The 24079-nt window shown below is 40.7% G+C and overlaps 1 protein-coding gene across 6 annotated transcripts in view; it reads left to right on the top strand.

Annotated features, from left to right (window-relative positions):
* Positions 1-14276: 14276 nt before the first annotated feature.
* Positions 14277-24079, top strand: part of Scmh1 (Scm polycomb group protein homolog 1) — a 118288-nt gene continuing 108485 nt past the window's right edge. For all 6 annotated transcript variants that reach the window (XM_042682198.1, XM_042682206.1, XM_042682241.1 and 3 more), the window contains exon 1: positions 14277-14390. The gene's annotated coding sequence lies outside the window, so the exon portion shown is untranslated. The remainder of the gene's footprint in view (positions 14391-24079) is intronic.

Genomic DNA, 24079 nt, shown 5'->3' with positions numbered 1-24079 from the left:
ATTAGATGATTCCCACCCACATTGGAGAGCACATCTACTTCAGTCACTTTACTAATTTAAATTTTAATCTCTCTTGAAAATACCTTTCAAACACACACCACCTGTAATCTGAGTATCCTGTGACCCTGTCCAGTTGACACATAAAATAAACTCTCACAAGTATGAATGATTCACACATAGATATAAACAGATAAAACTATTCACACGTGGATACACATAGATGTATGGGAATCACAGAGGTGGCACAGAGTTATAAATAGCATAAGCATGGGGTCAGAGTCTCCAAGATGGAAATGGAGACATATATGCAGCTGCATAGGAAAATATCACATCATGTTCAGCATGGTGGCTCACACCTATAATTCCAGCTACTAGAGAGAGAGAGACCAAGTTGATCATGGATCAAACGTAGACCAGAAAAAAAGTTAACAAGACCCCATCTCAACCCAAAAGCTAGGCAGAGTGGATCATGTCTGTAATCCCAGCTACAAGGGAGGCAGGAGGAGGAGGATCATGGTCCAGGGTAGCCCTAACTGAAAAATAATTACAGCAAAACACCAAAGACCCTGAATTCAAACCATAGTATTATTTATCTGTTACATGTTTATTAACTCAGATGTTCTGTGAATTGGAATCAGCCAGCTGTGTCTTTTCAAATCAAGATGTGTTTTCCAGGGCTGGAGTTTCCTTTGAGCATAGCTAAGGAAGGCTCTGCTTTTAGACTCAGAATTCAGTTGCTTGCAGCCACAGGATTGAGAGCTTCAGTTTTTTTCTGTCAGCTGGAAGCCACCATCAGCTCCATTCCTTGCCGTATGAACCTCCCAACATAGGCAACCCAGAACAAGACAGTTGGTTCTTCAAGGCCAACGAATATAACAAGGGACTCTGAAAGATGGGTGCCATATTTTCATGTAATCTGAGTCATCATTTGCATAATCACATATATTACCTCCATCTTACCACCAGTGCTGGGTTCTATGGGTTAGAAGCAAGTCACATGCGTGGCCCACACCAAGTGGAAGGAACTTCACAAAGCCATGAAGTGGGATGATAGGTTCAATGGAGCCTGTTCACCACAGGAGCAGAAGCAAACCTTTTAGAGAATTTTGCTGGTGAAGCTTGTAGACATAGACATGTGGCACTGTGAGCCCTAGAAATCGTATTCAACTTATTTAGGGGTTTGTTTAGGAGAAAACAGAAACCCAGGAAAATCAGGTCACTAGTGAGGTGGGTCACTAGTGATTACATAGCAGTGCCAGACCGTAATCAGACCCTTGCACTTCCAATTTCCAACATCCTGCACTGCTTCTAGCTCTGATGGTTACTAGGTGTTTAGGTTCAAAATATGCAAACTTAAGTGAACTTTTGAAGCTGTACCTTAGGGTCATGGAGTATCTACAGACTAAATTTAAGAGCTAGATTCTTGTGGTTCATGCTTGCAATCTTGACTACACAAGAGGCTGAATTCCAGAGGATTGTGATTTAAAGGTAGAAAAGATAGAAAGGTAGAAAAGGTAGAAAAGATTATGATTTAAAGACAGAAAAGTCTAAGAGATTCCATCTCCAAAATAATTAGAAAAGGCCAGGCTGGAGGTATGGCTCAAGTGGTAGAATACCAGTTGAGCAATAAAGCAAGCAAGCACAAGGCTCTGAGTTCAAATCATAGTACAAGAAAAAAAAGAATAATTAAATCCTTAGCATGGCATTGAAGGCCCTTTGACTCTCTTGTTGAACCAAGGACTTTTATTTTTTTATTTTACCTCTTGCCATTTCCCTCTGGTTCCAAGGTTCCACTACTGAGAACCATTTGGTCCTTCCTGCTGGTGCTTCCCTCCATTTACATATTCTCTACTAGGACTAACCTTCATTATTTACACCTAGAAAATAAGCAAAACAAAGAAAAAGTAAATAGGATGATATATCCTTTGGGTCTCAGCTTTGTGAAATCTTAATTCTTTTTTTGTCAACATTTCTTGTAGGCAAAATAATCACTTCTCATTCTGCTCTTAGAATCTTGTGCAGTCTCCATTACAGCTCTTCTCATATATACACCACTTGTTTTTGAGTTCTGTTTCTCCAATGACATAAGACCTTAAAGCAAGATTGTTAGAAAGATGTGAAACTAATTTGGTTAACAAGTCTATCATGCCAGCTGGCCCTGTCAAAAGACTATCACCGCCTCCCACAGACTGAGACACCAACAAGGCTAATGAGAATATTTATTTCAAAGCAGATGTCTCTAGAAGCTCATTGCAAGTCAGGGAAAGGCTAGCTTGATCCCCACTCAATTATGTTCTCCTTTGTGGCTGTCCCCAGTGTTCCATTCATGAAATCTTTACTGATTGAACAGAATTGGATTGATATTGGACAATGGTAATTGATGTATACAAAAGTCTGACTCCCCCTACTAAGAGTTTAGGTTACAAAGATGACAAGAAACCAGACAAGGGCATGGGCAATTGAAAGCTTTGGAACCAAAGAGTCCTAATTTAAAGCCAGACTTGTTATTTACCAGCCACACTGAGCAAGTTATTTAACATCTCTAACATCAGTTTCCTCAGCTTAACAGGGAGTAAGAGTACTTGCTCCATTAGGGACACTGTGTGGAAGACTTAAAATGATATACAGATATACAACGCCTACCACATTGCTGGTGCTCATTGAATGTTAGTGCTCACTTCCCTCACCCATTTGTAGAGAATCAATATCAAAGATAATAGTCATCATCTAGTATGACTGACACAAAGGGCCAAGGAAGCATAGTGAGTGGACCAGAAAAAGGGCAGGTTCAGCTTCTAACAGAGGATGAGCAGGAACCTAACAGGAGCTATAAAGGGAAGAGTTGTGTAAAAGTAGCCCTGTTCTACACCTAGCATACATTTTTTGCTCCCAGATGAGGCAGTTTCTAGGTGCTTAAGTTAACAAAAAGATAAAACAATCAATTGCCTGTGACAGATGACTGACATTTTTATTTCTGTGCCATATTGGAGCAAGTGACTTTTCTCTCAACCAGAAATTAGAAATAATCCAATTTTCAGTCAAGTTAATGCTAAGAATTGAAACACGATGAATTTCTGATTCTAAAATGTCAATGAGTTTTGTCCCCAATGCTCTTGACATATTTGAAAGATATTTTAAATGGGTCTTTAAGCTCTTAAATTGAGACTCATGTATAAGCTGAGAGTGATATAGCTGCTTCAGGAACATTTGGAAGCTCCTAACATTCTTACACCCGTAATTTCATGATCTTAACAGCTTAGATGCTCAGAATCTCAGAATGTTAGTACTAGACTGACCAGCAGAAGCCCAGTCTCCATATGGGAGAAAAAAAAGCCAAAACATAAAAATGACTTATCTAAGATCATACAGCAAAACCCTTCCTTTCTGACACTGGAATCTAGACCCCCCCCCAGGCTTCCAGTGGTCTTCCTCTTGTATTATAGTTACTCCTGAGGGACTGTTAGAGTTTTAGGGTGGAATTTTTTCAACTTGTACACTTAATAAATTGATAGTTATTTTGAGTAATACTATTCCCATTGTGCCAACTGGTTGCATTTAATGGGGTCAATATGTAAACACCCAAGGCTCTCTTCCTAATACTAGGACACTAAAAATGACAGAAAAGTAGAATTTTAGAGAAAGAAAGAGATTTCAGAGGTTTATCTGATTCAACACACTTTCCTTCCACAAAAGAAATATCCTTCTTGAGTATATCCATAGCTATTGTTATATTCATGTCTAGGAAGGGAACTTGTTCATTGTTTGTTCTCAACTCTAAGATTCATTGAGTAAAACTCTGTGTCCATGAAAAGAAAGGGATGGAAAGAAGTGGTTTGGGTTCCAGACACATTGAGGATATTGGCTTAACTTAGCTTACTTTATTCTTAAAACACAAACTCTAGCCCAGTGGCTCATGCCTGTAACACTAGCTACTCAAGAGGCTGAGATCTGAGGATAGTAGTTTAAGCCAGCTTGGGTGCCATCCTGGACAGGAAATTAATCACTAAAAAGCCAGAAGTGGAGCTATGGTTCAAGTGGTAGAACATATATCTTGAGCAAAAACATTCAGGGATAGTGCCCAGGCCCTGAGTTCAATCTCTAGGACCAGCACCAAACAAACAAAACCCCATACTCAATAAAATAGATGTAATGACAGGTTAAATACCCCTTATCCAAATGCTTGGGAACAGAAGTATTTCAAATTTTGAAATGTTTGCATAGACTTTATTGGTTGAGCTCCCTAATCTCAAACTCCAAAATTAGAAATGTACCAAAATCTAAAACATCTTGAGCTTCATGCTTGTGGTCAAAGAGTTTTAGGTTTCAGGACATTTTGGGTTTCAGATTTTCAGATTATAAAAACTCAAGTCTATTTCCCAATATAAAGGACAAATAAAAAACATGGTCAAGTTCAATCATGACAAGTACAAGATAGCTCAGAACTCTCTTCAGTACACCAAGATGCCTTGTCTTTCCTGCCTCCCATGTCTTCAGTACAACTCTGTCAGCATTCTGCACTGAAGTTTTCCTTTTAAAATAAAAATCCTTTGCCCAAAAGCCAGATAGCTTTTCAATACCCACTTGAAGTATATATCCAAAAGTCATTAGCTTCATAAGACCTTTGACAATCTGGCTCCAAACACACTGTGCAGGACCACTTTCCCATTTGTCCATTGTGCTTTAGGTTTCCCATGAGGATTTTTCTTTGTTCATGTTGCACTTGTTGCCTACATGCTCTTTCCCTTTTTTTCTTCCTGAGAATTCCTGCCTTTTCCTTTCAAGTCCACTCAAATGTAATCTCCTTGGTAAAGCCTTCAACGTCTCTCTAGGCAAAATGAACTCTCTGCTTTCTCTAGAATATTGTGTGTCTCTGTAAGAGCTTCTTTTGTATTGCCTTAGTCCTTTGTTGTCTGAGATCCTCAAGGAAAGAGAGTGTATTTTAGTTTTCTTTGAATCCCCAGCTCCTGACAACTAACAGATGGTTCAGTGTTTATGAAATCAAGCATTTGAAGACATTTCTAAGGGGCTGCCCTACCCCACTCTACTTCTACTCATGTCTTCTACAGAATAAATATTCCTAAATATTTCATCTGTTACTTATAAAGTTCAACTTCCAGATTCCTTGTCATTTGCTTCTAGGTATTAATTGGTCAAGATCTTTCTTTTAAAGTATGACACTTAGGGCCAGGCACCAGTGGCCCATATCCCCAGTCCTACCTACCTAGGAAGCTGAGAAGCCAGCCCCAACAGGAAAGCCCATGAGACTCTTATCTCCAATTAACTACCAAAGAAGCCAGAGTCGAGCTGTGGTTCAAATGGTAGAGCACTAGTCTTAAGCAAGAAAACAAAAACAAAAACAAAAAAACCCTCAGGGCAGCGTCAGGTCCTGAGTTCAAGCCCCAGGATGGACACATGGATACACACACACACACACACACACACACACACACACACACACACACACACACACGAGACACACACACACACACACACATACACACACACACACACACACACACACACACGACACTTAGGACAAAACTTAATGACTCAAAGTCTGGCCAAGATTGGAAAGATTAACATCGTGAAAATGGCAATACTTCCCAAGGCTATCTACAAATTCAACGCGATACCTATCAAAATTCCACCCTCAAGGAAATAGAAGAGGCAATCCAAAAATTCATATGGAACAATAAAAGACCCCGAATAGCAAAAACGCTCCTCAACGGAAAGAACACTGCTGGAGGAATATCAATACCAAATTTCAAACTCTACTATAAAGCCATAGTAATCAAAACAGCTTGGTATTGGCATAAGAACAGACCTCACGACCAATGGAATAGAATTGAAAACCCAGAAATGAACCTACAGACCTATAGCCATCTAATCTTCGATAAGGAAGCTAAAACAATAGAATGGAAGAAAGACAGCCTCTTCAGTAAATGGTGTTGGCAAAATTGGTTAACTACATGTAGAAAACTAAAGCTAGATCCTTATATATCACCCTGCACCAGAATCAACTCCAAATGGATCAAAGACCTTGAACTCAAAGCAGACACTCTGAAAACATTACAGGATGGAATAGGAGAAACCCTAGGTCTCCCTGGCTCAGGCCGAAATTTTCTGAATAGAGACCCGGAAACACAACAAATCAAAGAAAGGTTGGACAAATGGGATTGCATAAGGTTGCAGAGCTTCTGCAGGGCAAATGACATAGCTAGCAAGATCAATAGAAAGCCCACGGATTGGGAGAAGATCTTTACTAGCCATACAACAGACAAGGGTCTCATATCTAAAATATACTTGGAACTGAAAAAATTAAACCACCCAACAACAAATCCTCAAAGAAACAACTGCCCAATAAGTAAGTGGGCGAAAGACTTAAAGAGAAGCTTCTCTGAAGAAGAAAGAAGGATGGCCAATAGACACATGAAGAAATGTTCAACGTCCCTAGCCATAAAAGAAATGCAAATCAAAACAACATTGAGATATCACCTCACTCCAGTTAGAACAGCAAAAATCAAGAACTCTAACAACAACAGATGCTGGAGGGGATGTGGACAGAAAGGAACCATACTTCATTGTTGGTGGGAATGTAAACTTGTTCAACCACTTTGGAAAGCAGTCTGGAGGTTCCTCAAAAGACTTCACATAGAACTCCCCTATGACCCAGCAATCCCACTTTTGGGCATTTACCCTACTGTTTACAAAAAAGACCACACTAAAGCTACCAGCACAACTATGTTTATTGCAGCATTATTTACCATAGCTAAGATATGGAACCAACCCAGATGCCCCTCAGTAGATGAATGGATCAAGAAAATGTGGTATATATACACAATGGAATTCTATGCCTCCATCAGAAAGAATGACATTTCCCCATTTGTTAGGAAATGGAAAGGCTTGGAAAAAATTATATTAAGTGAAGTAAGCCAGGCCCAAAGAAACATAGGTCCCATGGTTTCCCTTATTTGCAATATCTAGTATAGGTATGAGTCAAGCGGAAAAGGTCAGATAATGTGATGTTAGGAAAACGAACCCTTAAAATATGTATTTTAATGTTTTTGTTTCTTTCATGCATGTGTTTCTAACGCATTTATAAGGTTATTTCTTTGTTGCTTTGTATGTCCCTCCCCTACAGTGTAACCCCCGCTTTCACTATATTTGATGTCAGTATAACATGTGGAGGAGATGGGGACAAACAAGTCGTTTAAGGATTCAGGTGGACCTGTTGCAACAATGAGAAGTACAAAATGTCATGTCAAAACCAGCTTTACAATGTCGGTGTGGGGGGGGAGGGGGGTATGATGGGTTGGAGGGAGGGGGGAGGCTGGGAAGGGAGGTGAAGGGTAAACAAAGGAGGAGGCTGCAATGCTTGGTAAGAAAAGTATGCATTATCCTGCCCATGTAATTGTAACCCCTCTGTACAGTATGTTCTCAAATAAAATTAAATTAAATTAAAAAAAAAAAAAAAGAAATGTAAAAAAAAAAAAAAAAAGTCTGGCCAGGGAGAGCAAAGTAAGAGGATTCTAACTTGGAATTTGAAAAGAACATTCCTTTTACTATTACCATGTGCCAGGAAAATAATGTGCCAAGTAGGTGTTATTTCTCTCATTTTATAGATGAAGATACTAGCCATCTAAGAAGGTACTTTGAGAGGAATTTAAAATCACACACCAAAGCACAGGATAACCTTGTGCTCAATTTATATATTTAGATCATTTTTATGTAAATTGCTGCCAAGTTATTAATTTTCAGTTATCAGCTAGTGAAAGACTTAAGGGCAACAGAGGAAAAAAAAAAGAATTTGTCTTTAGAAGGGTGTGAAACATAAGCACAGAGAAAAGGCATTTTGGATTAATGACCAACTTTCCAACAATAAGTCTTTATCTAGGAGCTTAGACAGAGCCTGAAGTTTCTCAACTACATAGCTTCCTGGAACGATTTTTATTTGCTATTTTACAAGAGAAGAAAGAGAAGAAGTGCCTTAGATAAACAATGAGGCTCAGGGCTCTGCATGCCTCTGCAAATCACACTGTCTATATAGTCAGTGGTCCTTTACTGCCAGAGTAGGCAAAAAGGAGGCTGCCTCTCTGGCCTGTGGCTTGGGTCTGAGAGGTCCCTGCTGCACACCTTCATCTCATAAAAACTGACTGAGCGTCGATTGTGTTCCAGATGTTAGGTACTAGGGATGCAGTGAAGAACACACAGAGATTTCGTGTCCTCTGGAGCTGATAGTAAGACAAGAACCAATGGTGTGCATACATCCTAGTAAGAACAATGATGAAAGTATGTGCCCAGGTTACCAAGAGAGCAAGAGGAGGAGTATTTACCCAACTCTGGGGTAAGTATGTAAGAGAAAGGTTCTAAAGAAGTTCCAGGGAAGGTAATTTAATTCATGAGTTGGAGTTAACTTAGTGAGGGCAAAGGAAGATAGAGATAAAAGGAAAAAAAGTTCCAGGTACAAGTGGAGCATCAAATACAAGAGCAGTGTGAAGTTCCCACAGTGTGGGAAGAATTCTAAGTGGTTTAGTGTTTAAAATTCAAGAGCTAGGGAGGTAAGCAGGGTTACTAAGCTTCTCTTGTATGTTAGGAACCTGACTAATACTCTATTTCTGATCATTAGCTCATGGTGTTACCTTGTATGAATATCATTGGCAAATGAATACTAGAGAATTCTAAGGCCTATCTAAAACTCGAGTAGAAAGACATTCAAATCTATGGTCTGCTTGCCCTGTTTCCAGGAATACTAGTGATGTATATTGAGCACTTTCAAGTTACAGGCCCAGTATTTAAGAGGATTTTATTAAACTTAAAAACACTTAGCAAGTCTATAGTGTGTGCAAGATTTACAAAAAGTATAGATTAAAATTTCTACCTGGAAAGGCAGGCTGTGATAGATGCCATGAAAAAGGGTCAGATGGTGGGTTGTAGGTGCTTAGAGCTTGAAGAGATTGTAGCTAGACTGTAAGGCAGAGCAAGACTTCTTGAAAGAGATGGCATTAGTGATGGGCAACAAAAGAATTCCAGGCAAAGGAAACAGCAAAAGTCTGATAAAGCTGACCAAACACTCTAGTTCTGTCCCCAATTGAACCCCTGTCCACTTTCTGTTCACCTTCCCCATCTTCAAAATTATTAACATTTGAGACTCACCATAGTTTATGCTCCTATATCTCCAATACATCAACACTTGTCTGCAGCCACACAAAGTATTTGCCTTTTCTTAAACATGCTTCTTGTTTCTATCCATTATACCTCTCCATGCTTCTCCAATACTTCCTTCCCTGCCTCCAATCAACTTTTCTTCCCCATAGTTCGAGCCCAGCTAAAATACTACCTTCAGTTTGTAACCTTTTCTGGATCTCTTTCAAATTCCACATTTGATTGTGTTTCTTTTGTTGTCTTGTGTTAGAATCTCTGTCCTTTGAGGTGAAATGGAGTCACAAACGGTCCACAACCAGAAAGTATGAAGAAACATTGGAAATCTAGGAGCCTAAGAGCTTATGTGTTCCAATCTACCTTCTTCACTTTTCTTTAAGCACCAGAAGCTACATCTCCCATTTCCTTTACCCACTCTTCTCCTAGGCCACCAACAGTACAATAAAACACAATTGTCAGTGACAGAATAATCACTCCTTTCTTTTTTTTCTGTCCCTTATAGAGGACATTGTCAAGTTCGGTTTTACAATATAATACATGAAACAGTAGACCTGGGGTCTTCTTGCATCCTTTCTTTCAGCTGTTATTGTTTTGGGGGATGGATGACTGTGTATCAGTCCTGGGGCTTGAACTCAGGGCCTGAGTACTGTCCCTGAGTGCTTTTACTCAAGGCTAATGCTCTACCACTTAAGCCCACAGATATACTTCTGGCTTATCTTTGTCTTTTGTTTTTTTGGTACTGGGGATTGAACCCAGGACACTGCACTTGCTAGGGAAGTGCTTTGCTCTTAAGCTACATCCCAACCCCACTTCCAGATTTTTTGATTAATTAGATATCAGAATGGACTTTCCTACCTGTGCTGGCTTTGAACCAAGGTCTTCAAACCTCAGCCTCCTGAATAGCTAGGATTACAGGCATGAGCAACTGGTACCTGGGTTCACAACCCTTCTTTTAAAAAAGAACTTACACTCTGATTAATTTTGTCTATTTTCATCCATTTCCATGACCTCCATTCCTGGGCATCTTTCTACAGGTGACCTTAAGGGTCTCTGGGTCTGTCAAGCCCAATTCCATTCACCATATCCTTCTGATTTTTTAAATCCTATCCATCTCTTTTAAAAAAAATCCAACATCAAAAAGTTAATGACATCTATAAATTGATGTGTTCCAGGATACTAAGTAAATACAAATAAAACTATGTTCAAAATTACTCTGACTTTAAGGTATTACAAAGAGGTACATATCATACAAAGATATTTACCAAGTGACAGCAGAGGTGTCCTCCAGAAGTGTCCAAAGTTTTTAGCTGGATCTAAGCAAGGATTTAAAAGACAATATGTACGTGTTCTTTTTTTGGTCAGTCATGGGGCTAGAACTCTGGGCCTGAGCACTGCCCCTGAGCTCTTCAGCTCAAGGCTAGAACTCTACTACTTGAGCCACAGTGCCACTTCCAGCTTTCTGGTGGTTTATTGGAGATAAGTGTTTCACAGCCTTCCTGCCCGGGCTGGCTTTGAACCACAATCTTCAGATCTCAGGCTCCTGAGTAGCTAGGATTGCAGGTGTGAGCCACCAACATCCGGCTACACTTACATTTTTAAAACAAACACGTTAAGAAAACTTTTTTCCAAACCTTGATTGAACATTGGCACTACAGGTATGAAAGTGAACTTTCTGATCTCAAGAAGCAAATAAGCTTACAACTGAGCCCCAAAATAGTAACACAACATGTCATGCCATTAAGCTCCAGAACAAACAACCAGGGAAGTTCTCAGAGAATGTTTAAGAGATAGTCTCACTAGACATAGTAAATGGAATTCTAAAGCAGCCCCCAAGATTCCTAGTACCTGGTGTCCACATCCTACACAATCCTGGGACAATGACTATAATTTTACTCCTGTGATTGGGTTACATTATATGTCAGTGTTGGTGTTAATGTAGGGAGATCATCTGGGAGAGCCTGACCTACTTACACATTGTTCAAAAGCTTAAAGTGTTCTCTGTTCGAAGAAGGGAAATCAGAGCAATTCAAAGGATGAGATGGGTTTACTATGAGAAAGAGTGTCTGTTGATGAGTAAAGGAGAGACCTCCTGGCAAGGACCTGAGAGTGGTCCCCCATTGACAGACAGCAAGACAGTGGTGATCACAGTCCTGCAACACAGGGAAATGAATTCTGTCAGCAATCTGAAGGAACCTGGGCAGACCTTTCCCTTATCAAGGCTCAACAGACCATGACTGAAGCCTGTAACAGCCTGAGCAGAGAATCCAGCCACAGCCCCAGAACTCTGAACTAACCAGCAGGGATGTTTTAACTGCTAAGTTTGTGGTAATTGGTCATGAAGCAACAGGACTAACTGCAACTGTGTCAATTAACCATAGCCTGAAGCTTCTGAAACTGTAAGCCAAAGTTTTGCTCCTTTGTATTGGTTTTTCTCAGGTATTTTATCACAGTGATGGAAGGCTGACTAATACAATATTGTAGGTGACTGAGAATATGGTGGGGTCATTATATGAAATAGGGAACAAACATAGAATATAGGGAAGTCATGTGTTTGCTTCTTAACCCGTGAATATGGAATCGTCTAATGAAAGTGAAGACAAGAATAAGTCTGGGTAGAGGGCTAATGATACAGGCTAAATCCAATTCCAGTAAACTTGGGTAAATAATATTCTTGGCTTTGGCAAATTAGAAGTAGGCACTAAGTGGACAGGTATACTGCCAGAGAAATGGCAGCTGATAATCAGAAAGTAAGAAGCTATCAGAATACACTCACCCCCAACAAACATTCTGGGACCTCCTCTTAAGAAGCAATACAGTCTTTCATTCTTTAAATCTCAGCCTCCCAAGTAGGATTACAGGCACGAGACATTGGCACCCAGCTCCAGTGGGATTTCTTAATAACAAAGACTGACATTATTACTGATCCATGGTCATAATGAGTAAAGAATATATTAAATTTTTTCCTATGTGCTTAAATTAGGATGATTATGAAGTTTATATCTTTTCAAGATATTCATTGGTTATGGATACTTTGGGAAAATATATTTCCAAAAGCAGCTTTCCAGACAGTAGAGGTGTTTGTTGATGCCGTTGTTCCCTCTCACTTACCTGAAGAACCCTATAAGTATGTGAAGGATATTGTTCCTAGGTGACTCTCAAGCCCACTCATACTGTCATTGGTCACCCCTTTGTTTCCCCTCACCTGCCTCTCTGCTGGACTGTTCCCAGAAAGTAGACACTAAGGTGAGGTGATTGTTGGGCTTAAACAGTGGTAGCATTCACAGCATGTGATAGCAGAATCTTCTCTATAAGGGGCAAAGTGGGAAAAAGGACACCTGTCTTGGTACTGGTCAGGTGACAAGGCAATACCAAATAAAAAGCATGGAGTCACCTGGATCTCAGCTCTGTGGCTTACCTGCCCTGAGCTTTCACGCTTCTCTCTTTCTCTGCCTTCAGTGTCTCTCTGTGCCACCAACTAATCCCTCAGGACTAAGCTGAGGCTTGAAAGCACTTTCTGAAATGTAAATCTGATGAGATCACTTCCCTACTTAAAATTCTCCTAAGGCAGGCATTTACAAACCTTGTGATCTCAGTGCTCTTTTTCAGTCTTAAAATATTACTGAAGGCTTTGTAGATTTTTTAAAAAATGCAGTTTGTGGCTTCCACCAACATTTACTATATGCAATTTAAACCAGGAAGTTTAAAGGCATTCATTAAAAGAGTAATAAACTGGAAGTGGTGTCACATGGTTGTAATCCCCAGCATTCTGGAGTCTAAGCAGGAGGATCATGAGTTTGAGGCCAGCCTGGGCTCATAGTGAAACCCTATCTCAATAAATTAATTCATGTTTAATTAATTGCTTAACTAATGGTTATAAACATATCACATGTCAACACAAGCACTTCTAAATGAAAATAACTATATTTTCTAAAGACCAAAGGAATGAAGAGTGTTTTACATTTGTGTGAATGTCATCTAACACCTGGTTTACACGAAGACAGCTGGATTCTAAAATCTGTTCCTGGCTTTAATTGGTGGTGATAGTATGTATCCTATGAAACTTTTCACTGTAACTTTTTCAAAATGAGAGTGTGGGGGGGGGGGGAAGCAAATAATGTTTGGTGTTATTGGCAACAACAACCACAACAACGTTGAGTTCACTAGGCCTTAAAAGGATTCTAGGGACCCCTAAGATGTCACTGTGCAAACCACTGGCCTTAGAAAAGAAACCCAAAGCTCTTTATCTAAACTTGCAAAGATCTCCTTCCATGTTCTCGTTCCCTTTTCCTCTGTTAGGTTCAGCAGCAGCACCACCAGATCCTCACTCAACATCTGGCACTGCAGTCCCTGGGGCCAGCCATCCCTGCCACACCTGGCCACTTCCCTCTGCCAGGATGAGCTTCCTTTGCAGGTTCCTTCCAGAGCCAGCTTGTATTTGGTCCAGGATGCCTCCTGGGACAGAGCTGACCATCCTGCAGCACTGGGCCAGGCACGAGCGGCAGGACCGTGTCCCGGAACTCCACCTCCCGGGTCTTCAGATTCCTCGCTGCGCTGAAGCACAGTCGTGCGGCGAGGGGCACCGTGCGCGGCCCACAGGTGGACGTGAGGGACCGGAGCCGCGGAGAAGCCTTTCCACTTACCAGGTCCGCGTGCATCCCGTGCTCACTTACTTCACCTCACACCAACCCTTCGGCGCAGCGCGTCGGAGAAGAGGGCCTGACAAGGAGGTGCGAAGTTAACTCGCTTGAGGTCGCCACACCGCCTCTGGCGGGGCAGAGGCGGCGCTCGAACGCGAGTCCCCGAAACCTCCGCGGGCGTCCCTTGACCCGTCTGTGGGACTAGAAGCGGCTAAATGGGGCGGGGGGGGGGGGGAGCGCGAGGCGGCAGGCAGGCAGGTCCCTCGCTACGCGCACCCCCCGCCCAGCATCGCCCCGTTGCCCCACCCCACCCTCCCACCCCCCGCGCGCGCCCAACGGCCGCGGCGCGCGCCACCTCCCGGCGGGAGGCGCTGGCGGGCGGGGCCCGGCAGCCCCCGCTCCCGCCCCTCGGCCGCTGCCGCCGCCGCCACCGCCGCCTCCTCGGTGGAACCCCCGCCGCCCTCCCGCCTGCCCGTCGTTCTCCTGAGCCGCCTCCCGCCCCCTCCCTGGTTGTCCCCTCGCGCTCTGCGCAGCAGAAACATGGCGGCGGGAAGAGAGTGAGCCGCCGGCGCCCCGCGCAGCTGCTGCCCTCAGGTAAGCGCCTCTCCGCCGCCCGCCGAGCCAGCCCGCCCGCCTGGCGGCCGCCGCCTACCGCCAGCGGCCGGCGCGGGACCTGCGCTGCTGCTGCCGTTCGCGCCTCCGGGCTGTGGCTGCTGTCGGTCTAGCGGCCTGCGCGGCCGCGGCCCTTCCCCGGCGGTGTCCGCGCGACCGGGGCTCCGCCGCATCCGCTCGGGGCCTCAGTGTCCAGCTGGCGGCCTGAACGCGGCAGGGACGCCCACGGACGCGGGCCCGCTAGCCACAAAGCTAGGGGCCCCTCGGAGGGGCGGCAGGCGGCGGGCAGAGCGCCGCCGCCCTGTCCAGGCCGCGGGCTGGGGCTGGGGTCAGCAGGCAGCCCTGAAGCCAGAGGTGACAGGATATCTAACGGGGTCCCTGGTCCAGGTAGGCGAGGATCCAGGGTCGAGAGCGCCCAGGACCTGGGAGCTGTCAGCAGCCTGTCGTCTGGGGCGGGATAACTCCTGTGCCACCTGCCCCTATCCCGCCACTAACGGGCGGCGACAGGAGGTTTCAGACCTCAATCTGGGGGCGGGAGCCATGGACACGGAGGTGGACTAGGTGTCCAGGAGGGCGGGACACGTGGACACCGCTGTGAAAGGGTGCCCTACACATGGGCGAACCCCAGACACCATTGGACTTGAATTGAGAGTTATGCAGTATCTCTTTCTCGCACCCCATCCCGAAGTATCTTTGCGAATCCCATATAACACCCCAGCAATTTAACAAACCTGTTTGGACAGCTATATACTCCGTAACGGGGTGCTAATCTCCTCCCAGGGAAACCCGTTCCATTCCTGGATGGATTTGGTTCTAGGTGGAAATGAACAGCTGCTTCTCATCTTTCTGGTGCCTTTCCCATATGGATAGCTGTTAAGATAGCTGGAGAATAATCAATTTTGTCCTCATTAATTCCACTTCCTTCATTTCCTCTTCATATCCTGAGGTCTCAGATCCATTCTCTGAAATCAACTCTATAATTTGCCCCTGTCCCTTTTAGAGAAGCGTTTCTTAATTTGAGTAAGGAGGCAAACACAACCTTGTAAGTTTTTGCAGAGCTCTTTGGGCCCAACGATTTGATCTGCTTAAGTAAAAACAAAAAAACAAAAAAAAAATACTCTCTTCCTCATTTCTGTGTCGTTTTGAACTTGAAAAAAAAATCTAGTAATGTTTGTTCACCCCAGCTTTAAAAAAAAAAGATCCTGTTTTGCAGAGACTTTCAGGTTTTCTTCCCTTCAAAAAATGTCTATAAACACTTCATCAAATGAGCTAACGTATATCAAAATGTTTTATAAAGTGTAATATGCCATTGCAAATAAAAGAACTTATTTTTACTCTGAAGAGGATTGAGATCTACTTTGGTGCCAAACTGCAATTTAATATTTGGCTGGAAAGGGAAATTCTTTATTACATCGAACCCTTTGCTCTTTTCTAACTGCCAGCAGAAGGCCCCAGATTACTATGAAAAAAGAACACTTTTTCTTGCTCACTTAACAACATTGTTTTTTACTTTAAAAATGTCATTTAGCCCTGGTGATATATGTGGTTGAATTTTTTTAAAATATCTGTTACTTCCTAAGTCCCTGCCTAAGCAACCCTGTGAATTAATAATTTCTTAATCCCAGTAGAGATAGGATGGCCTTGTAGATATATCTGAGCCTCTGAGCTCTAATTAAAGTTTCAGTTTTTTAGGCAACCATGTAGTAGCAGTCAGAATTGATTCTTAATCTTTGTTTCTATGTTTTTACTTTTTAAGTTGGTCAGTGTTTTTGAAGTTTGTATCATATTTTTAAATTTTTCTGGTATGTTATATAAATGCTCTTTGCTTTTGTGTAAGTCTGGTAAATTTTTGTAACACCCATCTGTATAGATTCAGAAGAGCATCTTTGAAAGGGGTTTAACAGTGGTATGTTATACATGGTGATTAAGCATCATTCTGTTGAAAAGTTAAATTTACCATGTTTTAGCCTATGTACCTACTGTGTGTCACCAGATGAATAAGAGACATTCTGATCCTTGTGGAAATGGCAAATTGGATGATTACATAGGTCATCTCAGAACAAAATGTAAGACTTGTGCCTGTGATGCTGTGGTTGCCAGAGAATGAGGACTCTTAGACTAGCTGAGTTGAGGAAAGGCTCTGAGATGAGGTAACCCCTGTCCCCAAACTTAAATAGTAAGGGGTAACCTAGGCAAAGATGAGAGAAGGTTCATTTCAAACAGAGAAAACAGCATGAACAAAAGATCCTAAGGAGAAAGGGAATGGCTCCTATTAAGAACTACAGCAGTCTGAGAAAATAACAGTAAAGATAAAAAACTAACAAATTCTGAGGTTGGGAAAGCAGGCAGAAGCCATGCCATTGTAGACCTTGTGTGCATAAATATCTTAAAAAATGGTTGATTTATTTTAGTCACTGAAAGATTTTCTTTTTATAAATCAGGATTTCAAGTAACATTTTAAAAGGGTCAAAAGGATGAATTTGATACAAATCCTATGAGACTGTGGTTAATTGGATGTACAGGTAAGAGAATGAAGAGTCTAATGTGGTGTTAATATTATTGCCTTGGGTGAGTTGGAGGATGGTAATAGCATTGATGGAGAAAGAAAACATTGGGCATTTTGTTATTTTGAACTTGAACACTACAATTTCTTGAGTTAGATCAACGAGCAGATTAGTGCATGTAAGCTGGGGAAAACAGATTGTGATCAGACATGGGGATATTAATACATTAATATTAACATGGTGTTGAGTAGGTAACAGCTAGGTCTGTGTGGGTAGTGACCTACAGCAGAAACAAAGGTTAGTGAAGTGAAGTATGACAAGGAATTGTGCTGCTAATATATATTGAACAAGTCTGTGTGGATAGTGAAGTGATTTAGTATGATGAGATATGGGGAAGAGAAGAAGACTGTGACCCAGGTGCAGTAAAAATAGAGGATTACTAGAGAGAGTAGTAGATAACAGATGATGATGTAGGATGTAGAGTGAGTGGGATATCCAGATGGTACAAACCCTCAAAGGAAGAGGGATTTTTAAACACAAGAAAGCAAAACTAGTGTGTGTGTGTGTGTGTGTGTGTGTGTGTGTGTGTGTGTGTGTGTGTGTGTGTGTGTGTGTGTGTGTGTGTGTGTGTGTGTGTGTGTGTGTATTAACTTTTCCTGAAAGCTTTAACTGAAAGTAGGCTTCTGATCTCTTCATCTTAATTCAGAATTCTGTTTGCTCTGAAGAGTTTGATCTTAGTTTTGAAAGAGAGGGGAAAATTCCCCACATTGAATTCTTTCTACTAACAGGTAATTTCAAAGACTTTTTCTCTAATGATTGGTAAATAAATAGGAAATAATTAGATAAGCCAGTGAGGTTACACTCATGGTTTCTGAGCAGTCTAGTGAAAGATCCTCTGCTTTGGATTTAGAATGGCCAGGATTCAGATTTAGGCTTTGTCACTTACTAGCCTTGGGACTAAATTCCTTAGGTTTAGTGAGCTTTAGTATAGTATCTGTAAAATATAAATTTCTATTATAAGGTATCACAAAGATCACATGTATACATATGTACACATGAATAAATGTATAATCACTAAAATCAACTGACTTTTTTTTTTTTTGGGGGGGGTCTGATCATGGGCCTAAACTCTGGGTCTGGGCGCTGTCCCTCAGCTCTTCAGCTCAAGGCTAGCACATTATCACTTGAGCCATAGCACCACTTCTGGCTTTTTTTTTTTCTGCTTATGTGGTGCTGAGGAATTGAACCCAGGGCCTCATGCATGCAAGGCAAGCGCTCTACCATAGAGCCACCTTTTCAGCCCCTCAACTGACATTTTAAAAATGTTATTGTTTACCTGTTTCTAAGAAATTTATGTTCTGCTATCAAAAATGAAACTTTTTTATGCCTACCTAAATTATTAGGCAAAATATACTAAGTACTCTAAAGGAAGTAAAAGAGTGGTTTTGCAATTCAGAGGAGTCATTTTTAGGAGTCATTTTAAACATCTAGAAACATATTTAAGAATTTAAGAATTTTCTTTGGGCCTTGGAGAAAAAAATTATTAAATAACATTTTAGGTAGATGTGCAAACTAGGTCAGTTACACAACATGTTTGTTAAAAAATTAATAGCTGCTACAATCTTAAGTATTGTATTTGTGTAAGTCAATAATGGGATATGTGGTTGGAAAGATGGACTTGGACCACTGTATTAAAGACATGAACCTGGAAGTGGTGCTGTAGCTCAAGTGGTAGAGCGCTCGCCTTGAGCTGAAGAGCTGAGGGACAGCGCCCAGGCCCAGAGTTCAAGCCCCACGACCGACAAAACAAAAAACAAAAACAAAAAAAAAAAACAAAGACATGAACCTGTGCAGTTTGGAGTTAATTCTAGATAAATTAAGGATCTCTCTCTCTCTTTCTCTCTCTCTCTCTCTCTCTCTCTCACACACACACACACACACACACACACACACACACACACACACACATGCACATGCACACACACACAGAGATTTAGTCACAGTTGCAATCTCATTTCTATACAACCATTGTTTTTATATTAGGTTTGTGTGTACACGCATGCGCATCAGTCTGAGGGCTTGAACTTATATCCTGGGTACTGTCCCTGAGCTTTCTTGCTCAATGTTAGCCTCCACCACTTGAGCCACGGCCCCACTTCTAGCTTTTTGGTGGTTAACTGGAGATAAATAGCCAGAGAATTTTTCTGCCTGGGCTGGCTTCAAACTGCTATCCTCAGAGCTTAGCTAGAATTACGGGCATGAGCCCATATTTAGTTCATTGTTTTTGTTGTTGCAGTGACAAAATATTTGACAGAGCACCTTAAAAGAGGAATTTATGTTTTGATTTGAAAAAGGAATTTATTTGGATTCATCATTTCAGAGGATTCAGTCCAGGGTTGTTTAACCCTATATGCATGGGCAATACATTGTGGTAGTAGGAATATGTAGAGGATGCTGTTTATTTCATGGTAGACAGGAAGCAGAGAGCAAGAAAGGGACTAGGGGCAGATATCACCTTCAGATGGGTGGTCCCAATGACCTACTTTCTTCAACTACACCTCACTCATCTCCAAAATAGTGCCATTAGCTGGAGACCAAGTGTTCAACATGTGAACCAGTGGTAGACATTTCATATTCAAACCATAATTCTATCATAATTTCCCCTATCAATTCAAGCATCTGCACCCACCTTTTACTTAAAAGAAAAGGTGGAGATTTGCATTAAAGGGTATCTTGTCTTCTTCCCCCTGCAAGAAAACTAAACTAACTAAAAGAATGTACCTGTGTTTTCCTGCGTCTTCCTTTTACTGAAGGCTAAATTTCTGACCCCATGTATCTTCATTGCTTAAACCTCTTTCTTCTAACTTCTTTTCCTTTATATTTAAGTCTACTTAGACTTGTAATAAATCTAACCAAAATACAAACTTTCTCACTCATAATTCACTATATTCTATCTTTAATCTCTATCAGTGAATAATAAGGTTCAATTTCCTTATCTAAAAATAAGTATAATAATTGTATTTACTATTGCACCTCAAGATTGTTGTGAATTCACAATAAAAAAAAAAAAGAACCTCGGGGAAGGTAGGGAGGGAAGGGATAGTAGGGGGAAAACAATGGAGGGGGGTAACAATGTTCAATAGGAAGTGTACTCATTACCTCACTCATGTAACTGTAACCCTCTGTATAGTATCTTTACAATAAAAATAAAAAAAGATTGTTGTGAATTCAAAAAGTTTTTATTATGTGCAGAGCATATTGTAGAAATGCTATATGTGTTGTATTCATATATATTTTTTCATATATATTATTTTTAGTACTACTGGTACTTATCTCAATTTTTCAGTATTCATGGGGAGATAATAGTCTCCATTCTTTACGAGTAAACTGAGATTTAAAGGCTTTGAAAATTTCCCAAATTGCAGAATAAGTGGCAGAGACTGTGGGCTGCTCTGATTAAGGTTATCTGTCTTCTCATTGGTGCTAATATGGACAAAGGTATGAGAATCAGCAATTTGCAGGCTGAAGTGGCAACATTTCACATTCATGGGAATTCCTTTTTTTGCTGAAACACTTTATCTGCATTCTCTTACTAGTCTCATTTACTTACTTGGGTTCCAATAACATCTGCAAACTTATTGCCCAAATGTCTGTCTATAGTGAAGATACTTCTGCATATTAGGTCTTACATTTAGTTACCTATAGATAGCTTCATAAACATATGTGAACCATTTCTACTTCAAAGCTGGTAAGCCCAAAACTGTACTCAGTATCTCTACTATTTTTCCTACTCACTCCTACATTTTTAAAGACAACTTCTCTTTTAGTAGTTCATTCAGAAACTACTCTAGAAGCTCAGTATCTGGGAAGGGAAGATGTATTTAACTCTTTGGCAAGCAAATGCTTCATAACTGCATAAATAGTTTAGAAATTCAGAGTTAGAGGGAAAATTCACTAACTTATGTAATAGCTTTGTAGTCTTCAAATTCATCACCTTAGGAGAGCTCAATAGATATAATTCAAGAAAAGAAAGGGCAATAAAAAGTATGGGAATTTGGGAGCAGAAGTACTTTTGGGATGATAAGAATGAAAATCTGTCTTTTCTCTTAAAACCTTAGAATAGTACAAACTGCAGTTAGGTAAGTTTTAGGACAGGTCAAGTCTAATTGTTTCTTGGTAAAAATTATAAATTCAGCTATCAGTAGTTTGTTGGAATAGTCCTTTGACCATAGTCACTTAAAGACAGACTAGGAAATATACTGTGCAAGAATTCATAGCCTACAAAGGGAGTCAAATATGGTAAGCATATTGCATTGTAGTAAGTACATTAGTAATGATAGCTATGTTTTGATGTGATATCTATGTATCTGTTTATGGGATGAATTCATATGTTGAAGTTCTAACCCCCAATATATTGGAATGTGACTATATTTAGAAATGAGGCCTTAAAAAGATAATTAAGCCGGGAGCTGGTGGCTCACACCTGTAATCTAAGCTACTCAGGAGACTAAGATCTGAGGATCATAGTTTAAAGCCAGCCCCAGCAGGAAAGTCCATAAGATTCTCATCTCCAATTAACCACTAAAAATCCAGAAGTGGAACTGTTGCTTATTTGGTAGAGAGCACTTGCCTTGAGCAAAAAAGCTTAGGGGCAATGCCCAGGCCCTGATTTCAAGCCCCAGAACCTTCTCAAAACAAAATTAAACAAAAAAGGTAATGAATATAAAATGAAGTCACATGTGTAGGCCTAGACTTAAATGACTGGTGTCCTTGTGAGAAGATATTTTCAACATGGAATACTAAGAGGGAATACCATGTAAAGATAGAGGGATATGACCATCTATAAAGCAAGGATTGAGGCCTCAGAAGAAATTGGCCCTGAAAACACTTTGTCTTGGATTTTGAGCCTTCAGACTCAAGAAATAACATTTCTGATGTTTAGACCAGTCAGTCTGTGGTGTTTGATACAGTAGCCTTCACAAGCTAATACAATGCCCACCTCAGTGAAGTTGGTAATCCCTAAGCAATTTTGCTTAGGGATTGCAGGGTTGCTGCTGTAAGAATGGGAAGAGAGAAGGTGAGGAAGGATAGGTAATTACAGATGCAGAGTATTGAAGGATGTTGTCATATACATTTTCCTATCAGCCAGGGTGCCAGGTCATTTATTTTCTGATAATGAACTGAGGTGCAGATGGAGGAAATGATGTACAAATGATTGCAAATAGCTAGTGTTAGAACTTCTTATTTTGTCCAGAATGGCACATTATCTCCTCTGGCCTTCTTTTTAAAACCCTGTACTATTTGAACCTTTGCTGAATCTCTTGAAAGTTGTCGTGAATTAATTTTCTTAGGTTTCAAAGCATATAAAAGCTGCTGCTTTTATTTTTCTGCTCATCTTTACTATAAATAGTTGTTCACTTTTAAAATTGAAATACATACATGAATACATATATATTCTATTGCTCATTGGCTTATTATAGGCATATTTCCAAGTGTTTTCTTACTTATTATACCTTTATACTCATACTTACATGGACTTTTCCTCTGGGGCATTCACACATAATGGAAATACGGCTGTTTTAGCTATTATTTACTGTTAAAATACAATAGAAGCCAGAAGAGCCAGCAAAATTGTTCTTGAAGATATTTAAGAAGAGAACAGGTGATTTACAATTTTAGGCTTCTAATCTTGATTTTATAATGCCTTCTATGTCAGAAAGTCTTCAAACCATATTAAATCATGTCATTCAAAAGTAAAAGAATTTGAGAGTATAAAAATTTATGTAGATGGTTATAACTCCTAATTGATGGAATATATGAGATTAGAAATATTGTCTATAAGTTTTATGTTTGTTAAGATTTTTATTCATTCATTGAATATATATTTATTAATGTCTAGTAACTGGTAGACATTGTGCTATGTACTATGACAAAGATGAATGTTATAACTAGTGCCAGTGGCTCACCTGTTACCCTAACTAATCAGGAGACTGAGCTCTGAGGATCATGGATCAAAGCCAGCCCCAGCAGTAAAGTTCATGAGACTCTTATTTCCAATTAACCACCAGAAATGGGAAGTGGAACTGTGGCTCAAAGTGGTAGAGTGCTAGCCTTGAGTGGAAAAGCTTAGGGAGAAGCCCAGGCCCTGAGTTCAAGCCCCATGACTAGCCAAAAGAAAAAAAGATGAATGCCATAATTTTTTTATTTCTTGAAAATTCTTTATTGTGATTAAGTGATTATATAATTTCACAAATTTCACAGTATTGTGGGATAGTGATACTTGGTTAAAGTCACACATTCTAACCTTCATAGGGCAAATTGTCTATCATGGTCTATAAAGTTTATGAGCTTTGACAATACAGTTATTTCTTCCATATTGGGTGATATGTACATTCCTTTCCTTTTGCTTAGTGTCAGCTGTTCCCTCTTTCCTACTCATTCCCTCCCTCCCATTGCTGCCATTAAGTTGCTTAGTTCGTTTTGATCAATGTCCAGTACAGCTGATGGGCCCCATCATAATATGTTTTCCCGTTTCCCTCTTGTTCTGTGTCCTCCTCCTAGTTTCCCTCCGATGTGCACATATATACCATATATGTGATCAGAATGCCTTAATTTTTTTTTGGGGGGGGGGTCTGGTTGAGGGTCCTGAACTCTGGGCCTGGGCATTGTCCCTCAGCTCTTCAGCTCAAGGCTAGCGCTCTACCACTTGAGCCACAGTGCCACTTCCGGCTTTTTTCTTTTTGCTTATGTGGTGCTGAGGAATTGAACCCAGGGCCTCAGGCATGCAAGGCAAGCGCTCTACCACTGAGCCATCTTCCCAGCCCCCGAATGCCTTAATTTTTAAAAGAACAGATATACAACAAAGTTGAAAAATATATATGTGGTACATTTAACAGCCAAAAAGTAGTTTAGAAACAAATAGTTTAGAAAAGACAAATGGATAGAAAAAGGGCATGACAACCTTAATGTTTATTAGCCATTCACTAGTAATTAGGTAAAGGAAAATTACATTTCTGATGAGATGCTATTTCATACCTATCAGATTTGCAAACATTAAAATGTCTGATAATACCAAATATTGGTAGGGATGTGAAATTGAAAGAACTCTTAGATACTACTGATCAGAATAGAAATTGAACAGCTATTATGTTATTTGAAGGGAAACTA

This window comes from Dipodomys spectabilis, unplaced genomic scaffold, assembly GCF_019054845.1.
Source record: "Dipodomys spectabilis isolate Male_0828 unplaced genomic scaffold, ASM1905484v1 ptg000002l, whole genome shotgun sequence".
NCBI classification, from domain to species: Eukaryota; Metazoa; Chordata; class Mammalia; order Rodentia; family Heteromyidae; genus Dipodomys; species Dipodomys spectabilis.
The sequence above is the reverse complement of the archived record's forward strand: the minus strand, read 5'-3'. Positions and strand labels throughout refer to the sequence as shown.